This window comes from Mangifera indica, chromosome 2 (assembly GCF_011075055.1).
Source record: "Mangifera indica cultivar Alphonso chromosome 2, CATAS_Mindica_2.1, whole genome shotgun sequence".
In the NCBI taxonomy this organism is placed as follows: domain Eukaryota; kingdom Viridiplantae; phylum Streptophyta; class Magnoliopsida; order Sapindales; family Anacardiaceae; genus Mangifera; species Mangifera indica.
Window position 1 is genome coordinate 15,851,784 of NC_058138.1, and position 12,208 is coordinate 15,863,991.

The 12,208-nt window shown below is 29.1% G+C and overlaps 1 long non-coding RNA gene across 1 annotated transcript; it reads left to right on the top strand.

Annotated features, from left to right (window-relative positions):
• The first annotated feature begins 5,277 nt into the window (after positions 1–5,277).
• Positions 5,278–11,490, top strand: LOC123199012. Its single transcript, XR_006498165.1, has 2 exons — positions 5,278–6,218; positions 11,134–11,490. It is a non-coding gene; the product is annotated as an uncharacterized LOC123199012 (long non-coding RNA).
• Positions 11,491–12,208: the final 718 nt, after the last annotated feature.

Consider the following 12,208-nt stretch of genomic DNA (forward strand, 5'->3'; position numbering starts at 1 on the left):
TAACTTCGTTTAATGTGTTCGCGTAAATACCATTTTTTCTTTTTGTTTAGAGTATACTTATTAGAATTTTATAATGCAATATTTTATAATATAATATAGGCCAAACAACTATTTCCCACCCAAGATATGCTGCAATCTCCAGTTTTCATCCTTCAACTTTGATAATATCAAACACCCATCCATGGCTAGTTAAATGTAACGAAACCCTAACCCTTGAAAATTTAATCTAATTTTCTCTCCTAAAAGTTTAAAAACTAACATTTTTTCCCTAAGCTAAGTTTGAAAAGATCGCATTCTCCACCTAGGGTTTAGTTTCCAAACCCTTTCACTTTCTCCAATGCCATCGTCAGTCGTCTCTCCCTCCCGACGGTTTTTCTTCTATCGACAGCCCCCCTTAACTCCACCCCAACCTATCTGACATCGAAAAACGTCATCTGGGAAGAGAAATCATCTTCCCAGATGATGAAGACGAGAGATCTCGTCTTCGTCGTCTGGGAAGACGATCATCTTCCCAGATGAAGACAACTCCTCTTCCCAGACGAAGACGACTGGGACTGGTCAAGTTTTAATTGTTCAAGTTGACTCGGTAGTAATAAGATCGGCTAAGCCTTATTTGGCTACTCCAGGAGCAACTGTTCATGGGCATTATGGAGAAATCCTTTACGAAGGAGATAAATTAGTTACATTTATATATGAAAAATCGAGATCTGGTGATATAACGCAGGGTCTTCTAAAAGTAGAACAAGTTGTAGGATCAAATGACCTAAGAGGGGGGTGAATTAGGCAGTTTAAAACAATTTTTACCTAATTAAAGAATTAGAACAATTTATTCAAATCAATTAATATTGCCTATTTTTAATCCAATTTGTGAGAATAACTAAAAATATTTCAAATAACCAACACAATCAAAATAACATAACATAAAGTATGAGTTTAAGGGAAGAGAAAATCAAACACGCGATGTATAGTGGTTCGGCTCAATCCGGCCTACGTCCACTCCTTCAAGCTTTCTCCCTTGGAGTATTCCACTAATCCTTGGTTGACTAAAACCTCAACCAAGCTTTTCTTCACAACCAAAATAGCTTCTAAGGTGCTATTAACCTTTACAAATGTTAAAGCTCAATTTCTCTCACTAGAAATTTGCTAATCTCTCCAAGAGTGAACCTCGCTCTTTTATAGCATGAATTTTAGTACGAAATTGAAATATGATCTCTCTCAAAGAGTGTATATGAAAGTTAAAGCTTAGTACAACCCAATGCAAATGGAATTACAAAGTGTATGAGCAAGGGTTTTGATTAGAGAAAAGAATTTGCAAGTAAATAGCTCAAAACTAATTTGCTCTCAAATATGTGAAAGTTCTTGATGGCGAAAGTTCTTGATGGCAAAAGTTCTTTTCGAACGAAATTGATTAGGTTTATATAGGGGAAAATAAAGAAAGTTACCGTTGTGCATAAAGATAGCCGTTTTAGTTTTTCAGAAAATACACAATTCGATCGACCAGATGGAATTCGGTCAATCGGATGTGATATGGCACTTCCGTAGAGCTTACGTGGCACTAGCCGTTGGAAAAATTCAAACCAAAATTCGGTCGACCGAATTTCTGAAGCCAAAATACATGGCTTCTAGACAATTCGGAAGCTGACAGAATTTTATTACATTTTACCCCCTGAATTTTCAAAAATTACAATTTGACCCCTAAAACTTTGAAAAGTGACAATTTAACCGTTTTTTGAAAATTCTTTCAAAACTAACTTTAAGATATGAAAATGTAGTTCACAAAACTTCATCATTTTAAATGAATTAATAAACTTTAGTGAAAAACTTGGCTTAACCCAATAAGTTTGAAAAACGACATTTTAACCCAAAATGTGAAAGATATAAAAATGAGTTTTCAAGTGAGCTATCCCATGCAAATAAATATTCTAATCAAAACGAATGCTCTAAATTACAAATATATCTACCTAACACTTGAGTTTTTCTTTAAATCTTCAATAATTCTTCAATTGACTCTTCTCTTTCATTTCCATCTTGAAACTCCTTCAAGTGCATTAGATAAATCCTTGCAATCTAAGCTCACACTCAAGTAAAATCATTAGTCAATATGTTTAGGGACATATTGTTTGTTATCATCAAAATAAAAGTATAATGACTCATTGAGTCAACACAAGTGTTAGAAGTGCGTTCCGTCTTCCCCGATGAAGTTCTTCGTCTTCCACTGCTTCTTCGATACTGATCGGGAGTTCAAATGAGAGGAAAGAGATCGTTGGAAGGAGAGGATACTTTAGAAGGGAGAGGTCATCGGCAATAGAGCCGGAGATATCACCGGAGATTTCAAAAGGAAATCCTAGGGTGAAACTGCCATTTTTTAAAACTTAGGTTAGGGGAAAAATTTAGTTTTTAAAGTTTAGGGGGGCAAAAAAGGATTCTATTTTAATTTATTTTTAATATTATAGAGAAAAATGACGATTTTACCCTTATCACGGTTAATTTTAACTGCTCATAGATGGGTGTTTGGTATTATCAAAGTTAAAGGGTGAAAACTTGAGATTGCAGCATACCTTGGGTGGGAAATAGTCGTTTGGCCTATAATATAATATAAAGCAAAAATAATCTATATTATAAAGTATATTAAATTAATATTATATAATAAATATATTGTACAATACGATACATTTTATTGAAACTGATTGATACACTCTTTTAGCGAAAATAATGATATAATAGGGATGTATATGAAAAATTTAAAATTTTTAAAGGTGTTTCCGATAATTTCTAAAATAAGGATGTGTCAATTATAATTTTTTTATTATTTTATTTTTTAAAAATTGTACCATACGATATAATACTCAACACAAGATATAAAAAATTAGATTTTCAATGTACAATATGATACGCAACTCAACTATCATATTTTGAAGTAAGATTATATATATAAAAATAAGTTGTATAAACATATCTATCTAAGCGAAAATGATACTGGATAACATTCAGTTAAAAGATTTTAAAATTAGAAAAAAAATAAACAATTATATTTCTCAATTATAAATTATTATCGCAATTTATATGAATAAATTTATATAATTTATTTGTATGAATAGTTTTATTCAACACTTTAATACCTCTCTGTTATGATGAAAATAAGTAATATTATATATATAATTTTTAGCATATAATCAGATATATAAATAATGTATTATTACGTGATTAAATATTATGTTATCTTTAATTTAAAATTATTCGATCATATAATACATATTATTTATATACTAAAAAATTGTGTACAACAAAAGTTTATTGAATGAAAATAATCATACACGGAAGAATTATTTTATTTATTATGAATTAAATAAATAAAATCATGTTTTATCTACCAAACAACCAGTGCATATCCATTGATGAACTCACATCACCTAGAATATTAAAATATTGGTTCATTTCACCTGAAAGTTTTAATGAAAATGAAGATTATTTATAATAAATTGACGTAACCATTTATTAGGGTTAGATTCGAACCGAATTAAGTTTGAGCTCGGGTTCAGCTTGACTTAAGAATAATATAGCTCGAGCTCTGGCTCGTCGAACTCGTTATGTTTGAGCTCAAACTAGATTCGAATTTTGTTCAATTCACTTCGAATTTGAATATTCGTTATTAAAACGACGTCGTTTTAATATATATTAGTCAAAACAACATCATTTTGTATCCAAAATTTTAATTTATAAACTTTGACAATTAAGCTCGAACTTGGCTCGAATCTAGGCCTACCATTTATAAAATCAAACTCCTCCTTCATGAGACCCTTATACTTGCCACAAATCTTGTCATACAAATTCGTTGAGGTGAATAACACTTGCCAATAATCCCATATTTTAATTCAAAAGACTCAAAACCTTATATCCTCCGTAGCCTTCTTTTACAGAAAATATAGCACAATTTTTAAGCCATTGCATCAAACACGTAAAACCCTAATGGTTGAGATTCTTTAATTAACACACTGTGGAAATATCAAATTTAAATGCAATCCCAATCATTTAAATACCTCAATCTAACTACCCAAAATCTGTGGAGGGACAATATATGGGGATGCCAATCCTATCCCTGCATACGTTATTCGTTTATTTCGTTGAATGTTTTTTAATAAATTACGAATTTTAATTCTTCAGTAAGTAGTTTTGCATGTAGGAATGGTAGGTAGGTTGCAGAATTCGAAGTTTTAAGTTGAAAGAACTTCCGTTAATACTTCATATGTGTAAATATTGAATTGCCGCTTGACTTTAGGTTTCAAAGTCCGAAACCTTGCATCTTCTTCTGTCCTTCTAAGCAACTGGGGATTCACAAGTTGTCCTTCTAAGCATCTTCTTGTGTCCGAAACCTTAAATTTAAAAGATAACTACCACAATATTATAATAGAGATATTCATAAATCCACATAAAAAATTAATCTTTCTATAAAGTTAAATATCCTATGAATAAGTCAACTATTGGTGGAAGAAGTTGTCCACATTATATATATGGGTGACATGGTGGTCACATAGGATCATTTGGAGAAAGAAAATGCTTGACAGAGACATTTATCTAAAGAATTTGAAATAAAAGATTTAGTCCCTCTAAATATTTTTTTAGAATTGAAGTTTCTTAATTAGATGAAGGAATTTATATGCCCAAAGAAAGTATTTCTTGTATCCCTTGGAGAAAATGAGGGTGTCAAGATATTAATACGTCAGTGAAAAAAGATTTGAAATTGAGTATTGAACAAGTTCTTGCTAATAAAGGGAAGTATAAGACACTTGTGAAGAGATTGATATATCTATCTCACACAAGACTAGATCTTGATAATGCAATAAGTGTTGTTAGTTAATATATGCATAATCTTGGAGAATAGTATAGAATGCACTCATGCACATTTTGAGGTATATAAAGTCTACTTCAGGAATTCACAAAAAATATAACTTTTCGAAACACAAGGGTGTATACAAATGCTAATTGGCTCAGATCAATAGATGATAAATGATCCACTTCATGTTACTTTACTTTTGTGGGTTATAATCTCATCGTATGGAGAAATAAAAAATATGATGTTGCTTAATTTAGCGTTGAAGCTAAATTTAGAGGCATTACGTGTGAACTTTGTGAAGTATTATGATTATGACTTCTCTTGCAAGACTTAGGTTATTCATTTGGGCACCCAATTAAGTTGTATTGCAACAATGAAGATGTATGTGACATTGCATATAATCTAATACAATATGACCGTGTTAAATATTAAAAGTTGGGCAAATTCTCTATAAAAGAAAAACTTGATGGAAAAATTTTGATTCGATTAGAGAACCAATTAGTTGATTTGATGGAAAAATTGTTGTCAAGTTTTATAAAAGTTGAGCATGAGTTCCATTAATTTATGCACCCACTTGAGGAGGACTGTAAAAGATTGAAATTGATTTTGTAAATATGCTTGTGTGATTTTTTCTTATTACAACTTGATTGATTAGGGAAATTGTTGATTGTAAATTAATTGTATTGATTGTATTTTAGAAGTGCTATACTTGTATAATGAATGTAAAACATGCAATGAAATATAAACAAATAAAAAATTATTCCTCAACTTAATATATTTTGAGCAACCATCTTGGAGCTAGTCCCTGCTAAGGGAACCCTTAGCCAACACAAAATTTGACAGATTGACCAATCAGTTGCTGATTGGCAGTTGAAGCTAGAGTTTTAACAATTAAATGGATTGCATTGAATTTTGAGGACTTTAAAATCTAGAAAGGTTGGTCTGTCTAACAATTTTTCTGAGACTTTCCCTACCTTAGAACGTTTGGTTGCCATTCACCTCCTCAGCCGGTTCCCCCGACACAACTTCTCGCAAATCTACTGGTCAATCCAATGCAAAAGCTCCTCCTGCTTTGTTTTTTCAAACCCTTAACGGACACTTGTCCTTCACCTCTTCTTCAACAACTCTAAACTTGTGGGGTATTAAAAGAAAAGAAATATTTTCACTTCTGCATACTTAGAATTTCGTTCTTCTCCTCTTTTCATTTCTTCCTCCCTCTATACACATAACTCTTTCTGCACTTCAAGATTGCAATGCTAGATTTTCATGACCCCGTTTTATTATTGTTTGCATAATATTTCATTACATTTTCTGAAGAAGGCTTCAAGTTTGTCAGATGGTTATGCTATTCCATGCACAGGTTTTGCTGCCAACTGGGATACAAGAGGTTAGTCATTCTAGTTTTATTTTTTTTTTTAAGCATTGAAAATGGTTTCTTTTCTAGATTTCTTTGTTTCCATTTGTTGGTGAATGTAGAACTTTATTCTGTGAAATATTATACCCGATAATAAGATGATTATGTTGATGATTATTTTCAGAAAATATAAACTCTATGTTCAAGTTAAAGGCAAAAGAAACCAAAACAAACTAAGCCGGCAGCCGTATATAGTTGATAAAAATTTCTAACTCATTTTCAGAATTAAATTTATGCCTAAACTCAATTTCCATTAGGATTTGACAGAAGAATGAACAGATGAAGAAAGTTAGGTGTGAAGAGTAAAACATTACATGTATAGTGGCCAGAAAATAAGTGTTTTTGCATGGCATAATATATACTTTTACTATAAAATAAATATATTTTCCTCTGTCACAAATATACATAAAGACTATATACTAATTTTCCTTGGGTGACATAGTTTCCAAAATCTAGTCGATGTTGAGTACATTAATTTTTTTTCTTAAGAAGGAAAAAGTAGTCCCACCTTGATCATCGGAAAAAATAAATTTTCTTCATATATACTAAAAGTATTAATATTGAAGAAATAAGAACAAAAAGATAAAATGATGTGATGTACTCGAAACTTTAAGGCATGAAATCAAAGGTTTCCCACATCATTCAAACACACCCACAACAAAAATATGTACCATAAAATTTAGAAAACTTACATAATTATAAACTTTGATGAAAAATATAATTTTCATTAAATAAATAAAAAGACCAAACATATAAATATTTGTATATATAATATGGTACAAAGAAAATAGAACTGAGCAATAATGTTATCAGATAGATTATTAAAAAGCTGTGCGTGTAAAATAGGGTACAGAGGGCTTGACCGTTAGGATTCATTATCGATAGAATTAAAATAATGGCACTCCATAGAAAAAGTTAGAAATTAGATTGTGAACCAAGGTAAACGAGGATCTACAAAATTAGTTTACAACAAGTCAACCATCTACCAATCACAAAATCAACTCTTTGACTGGTAGTTTCAGATTGAATTGATGGTCATTTCATCATCAGCACACCCCACTTTATGTTGTTCTGACTCTACTAAGTTAAAACCTTTGTTTTGTGAGGAAAGATATATTTTAGGTCAAATGATTCTTTCCCACCCAATGTTTGATTAAGAGTCTATTCCCACCTTTTAAATTTCAAAAAATCAATTTTTCAATCATTTGTCAAAATCAATAGTTAATTTTAATAATTAAAAAGTGTTTATATGAAGGGTTTGTATCAGTTTATCCAAATATTTATATGTAATTATCTGTTATTTTATCTAAAAGGTTTAAAATATTATAATAACACCTCTACTATATTTAACTAATGAACAAAATTATAAAGATTTAAATGTTATTTATTTAAACTCATTAGAGACAAATAAATATTTTTTTTCCTATGTTGTTTATAAAATAATCATATTCACTTATATATATTTTTGAAAATATAGTTATACCTCCAATACTTTTATAGTATGACATTTACAATCATAATTTATTGTATTCTCCTAGTTTTTTCTAGAGTTGTAATTGTTTTTCTTTTAAATTATTAAAGGGCCTAATAAAATTTTAAAAATTTTAAAAACATGTTGAACTTTTTTGATTTTTCATCAGAGTGAATTACATTTTCCCACCCAAGGTTTGTCCTTAAAATACTTGTCCACCCCTAATTGGTATAAATAATATTTTTTTCACTTAAAATCAAATTTTGTCGATGAAGAAGAACATTAGAAAGTGAAATTACAATTTTACCATACTACTATATTTTTCAAAATTATCGTATAATCTCAAATTAACAAAAATTAAAAATAAACCTTCTTAATATCTAAAATATAGATAAACTCACTTATTTTTTTGTCCTTTAACTTTCACACTTTTCTTTCTCTCTTCCTATAGATAAGGGTATCAATCTCATTTAATCGTATGTTTAAGGTAAAATGTAATGAAATTTTTTAAGGACTTTTTGAAAATTCAAAAAATGTTTGGGGTATTTTTAAAAATTTTAAAATTTTGATATGTCCCTTAATAGTTTTAAAAATGACAATTACATAACAAAAAATTGAACAAAATGCAACAAATTAACTGTGTAAATATCATATTACAAACTATTTGATCTATAATAATTTTTCAAAATATATGAGGCTTGAAAAGATTTGAGGAATCGATCTGTGAGTTTTTAAACATTTTTAAATGTTAAATTGTCATATTTAAAATGTTTGACTCTAATATGTAAGATGTTTTTTTTTTCAAAATTAATAGATGAAAAAATTATTATTTTGTCATTATACTATTAGTTTTTTTTAAATAAAGTTTGATTTTGAATAGGATTGTGTTATTTATATCAAATAGGAGTGCAAAACTGTTTTTAGATGAAATTTTAGGTGGGAAAATGTTTTTTTTTTTCCAAAAATCCCCTAAAATTTGTCCATAACACTCTAATATTTTAAAAAATTATGGTTTACCTTAAACATACAATTATACATAATTGATATATTTATCTATATATATTTATATTAGTAAATTATTTATAATTTTTAATTAAAATTAATAAAAATAAAGTAAAAAATTCAAAAAAATTTAAGAACAAAATATTATTTAATTTGATTTTTTTTTTGTATTTTTAATAATTATATAAAATATTTAACAGATTTTTTTAACAAGCTTATATAAAAGTGAGAATTACAGCTTTTTCAAAATTAAAAAGTGAGAGCAAGTTATTTCATCAGAATTTAGGTGGAAATTTGGCTGTTGATTAAACTTTTTAGTATGCTTCAGTATACCAAAGAATTTGTGTGTTCACTGGGAAAACTCCACCTAATTATTTAAGAAATTTTTCCATCACTTGAAATAGGGATGGAAAGTCGGTGGAGACCTTTTCCTGGTTGGGAATAAGCTATAAAGGGGTTAGGATAAGGTTAGATTACAACTCAGCGGATTGAGTCTTAAAAGTTCATCCGATGATGTTTAAATTCATTTAGTTTGAATTTAAATCAAGTTTAAGTTAAGAGTTTTAATTTATTTTTAAAATTAAATTAAACTTAAATTAGAGAGAATTTAACTTGGTTTAACTTATGAACTGGGTAAGTAGCTCAATTGAATTCAAACTTGATTCATGAATTGATTTTAGTTATATTAAGCAATCATTAAAACATTATTGTTTTACTCATTATTAGATAAAACAACATTATTTTATTAATAAATAATGAATTCAAACTTGAGTCAAATTCAAATCAAACTATTTTTATTTAAATTAAACTCAAACCGAAGAGTATGACTCAACTCAGTTCATATCCACCTCTAGTCACAAGTCTAGTTAATAAATATGCATACTATTCGTGTTCCTCTATTATTTGTATATTAAACACATTCAAAATAATTTTTTAACCTAAAATATATTAAACACATATTTTATGCCCTTTATGTATTAAATACGAATTCTATATCATATTTTTTAATTTTTTACTAAATTTAAAGTATAAAATTATCTCTTCTATTTTTAATTATTTACAAAAATATCATTGTCGTTTAAAAAAAAAACCTAACAACATTTCTTTCTTAATTTTCAGTCGTAATTTTACGTTTTTCTCCCCTGTAGCTTGTACAAAGAATCACTTTAATCTAAAGTTTAAAATCTAAACTGATTAATTTATTTATTTTTTCCAACTAGTTGGTACGTTATTTATATATAAAAAATTTTAATTATGCATTATACTATATTAGGTTTAATAGTTAATTAAATATTTTACATTTGAATTGTTATATTGATTTTCAATAAAAATTTGAAAAAAATATTTAAATTATTATGATATTATCGTATTTTTAGATACATATTATTGACAATGTGTCATATTGTATCTATATAAATGCATTTTATACTTTTCTCTTATGTAAATTTTAGATTTTTTTTTTATAAATGTATTTTTCATTATTCATCATATTATATTTATATAATTTATATGCCCTTTTTTTTGTTTATGTATTTACTAACTAAGGTCACAAGGTACACATAAGTGGCCAATTTAATGGTACTAGGATGCCCTTCATATGTATGTACCATAAGATCAATGATAACGCTTACAGACAAGGTAACGTTACCCATATCAGAATATATTTCTTTACAGAGATATATTGTGCTCGCTTCATTTGGGCCAAGACTGTATTGCCCATTCATTGGGTTAGGTTAAGGCCTACTTCCTGAAGTTCAATTCATGGGCCTTTAGTGGATCCGAGCTTTTACAAAGTAAGATTGGTCTGGGCTCAATATTTGGGCAAGTTAGCTTAATACAAAATGTACACGGCTCATAACTAAACTAACCGCCTTCGGTTGTTTTCCGTTCTGATGGAGTTTCTCCAGCCCATGCTCTTTCAGCAGCAACTTTTCTTCTATGGCTGGAGCTGGTTTTATTTCCAGAGCTAAATGTAATGCGTCAGCTCTTTCTTTAACTGTTTGCAGTCTGCTGCATTGGTTGTTTTAGTGTTAATGCTGGCTGGAGCTGAAGGTTAATTGCCTGTTCTCTGGTCTCCCCGGGGGCTAGTTTCTTGTGTTGCTTTGTGTATAGTTTTGCTGCTGCTATCTTTCCCCTATCTTGTATTTGTGAAGATAGTAGGACAAGATGAGCTTAAGTTTCCTTTTTAATATACATTTACTTACCAAAAAAACACTAACTGCCTTTGCATTTTTATCGTTGACAATTTACATTAGCCAGTAGCCATTTAAGATTTTGTGAAGGATTAGTTGATAATTAGATGAAAGAAATGCGCATTCTTTGTACTGCTTTTTTTTTTTTTCTTTATTATATTGATTTTCATATTCAAATAACCTTCTAAAAATTGCCTATGTATTTCTATTATCAATGTTCCAGGAGGTTAATTTTCCTTCTGTATCCCAAAACATGCAACACTCTTCATTAAGATAAGGCAGTTTAACAAAATCTACATACAACCATGGAGCTTGATTCCCCGAAAACATCAATGGCGATTCTGTTTTCTGTTGAAGATTGCGGTTGGGCGCTGTGGAATTTGTCAGTCTGCAACTATGCTAATACAGTGAGTTGTTTTATTTTCATCCAAGTTATCTATTAATTTCACATACATGATCCATGGTGGCATGTGATTAGAAATAAAAGTGCTTACATTTGAGTTGAAGATTATGTAGTAGAAGAGAATTATGGACTAGAAATTGTTTTGGAAATTTAATATACATGTTAAATTCTTAGATATATTTAGAAAGATTAATTAGTATTACTCTTTAACTCAATAGATTTTTGCAGAAAATTAGAATCACAAACATTTAAAAAACCTTAATCACAGAAATCACTACTCCCAAATTATATAAATTAAAAACAGCACAAAACTTAAACAAAAAAGGTAATGGAAACAACACCTACCATGTTACCATGTTAAGTGTTAGACTGTTAACATTATCGATCCTTGAGTATTGCTGGTGGCTTGGTGATCATATTTAGTGATTCTCAGAAGGCCAGTAGTTTTCACCAAATACCTTAATAGAACCCTGCATGTAGTGAACGTTAACAAAAGAACAGATAGCTGTCATGCAAATGATCGTATTCTTCGTATCAAGTTCTTGAAATTTTAATATCAAGCTTTGCAGATCCTTCTACCGTGATTTCTGATATATGTTATAATAGAGCATACGTATTTATATGTACTTATAGTCTATGATAGCAGAACTCACAAGAAATTTACCAGCTTCCTAGTCGTTTTTTAGGGTGTACATGTCGAATCCATGACATTTGCTTATACAGCTGAATGAGAATCTGTCTAATAAGATTTAGAAGGAACTGCTTCAGCTTTTGTTCATAAACTTCTTAGTTAAGATACTACTAATAAACACGAAGATTTATGCTAAATATATGTTCATTTAAGGATATACATAATGTTACTCTTTCTTTCCCCAGATTTGATAATATTCATTGA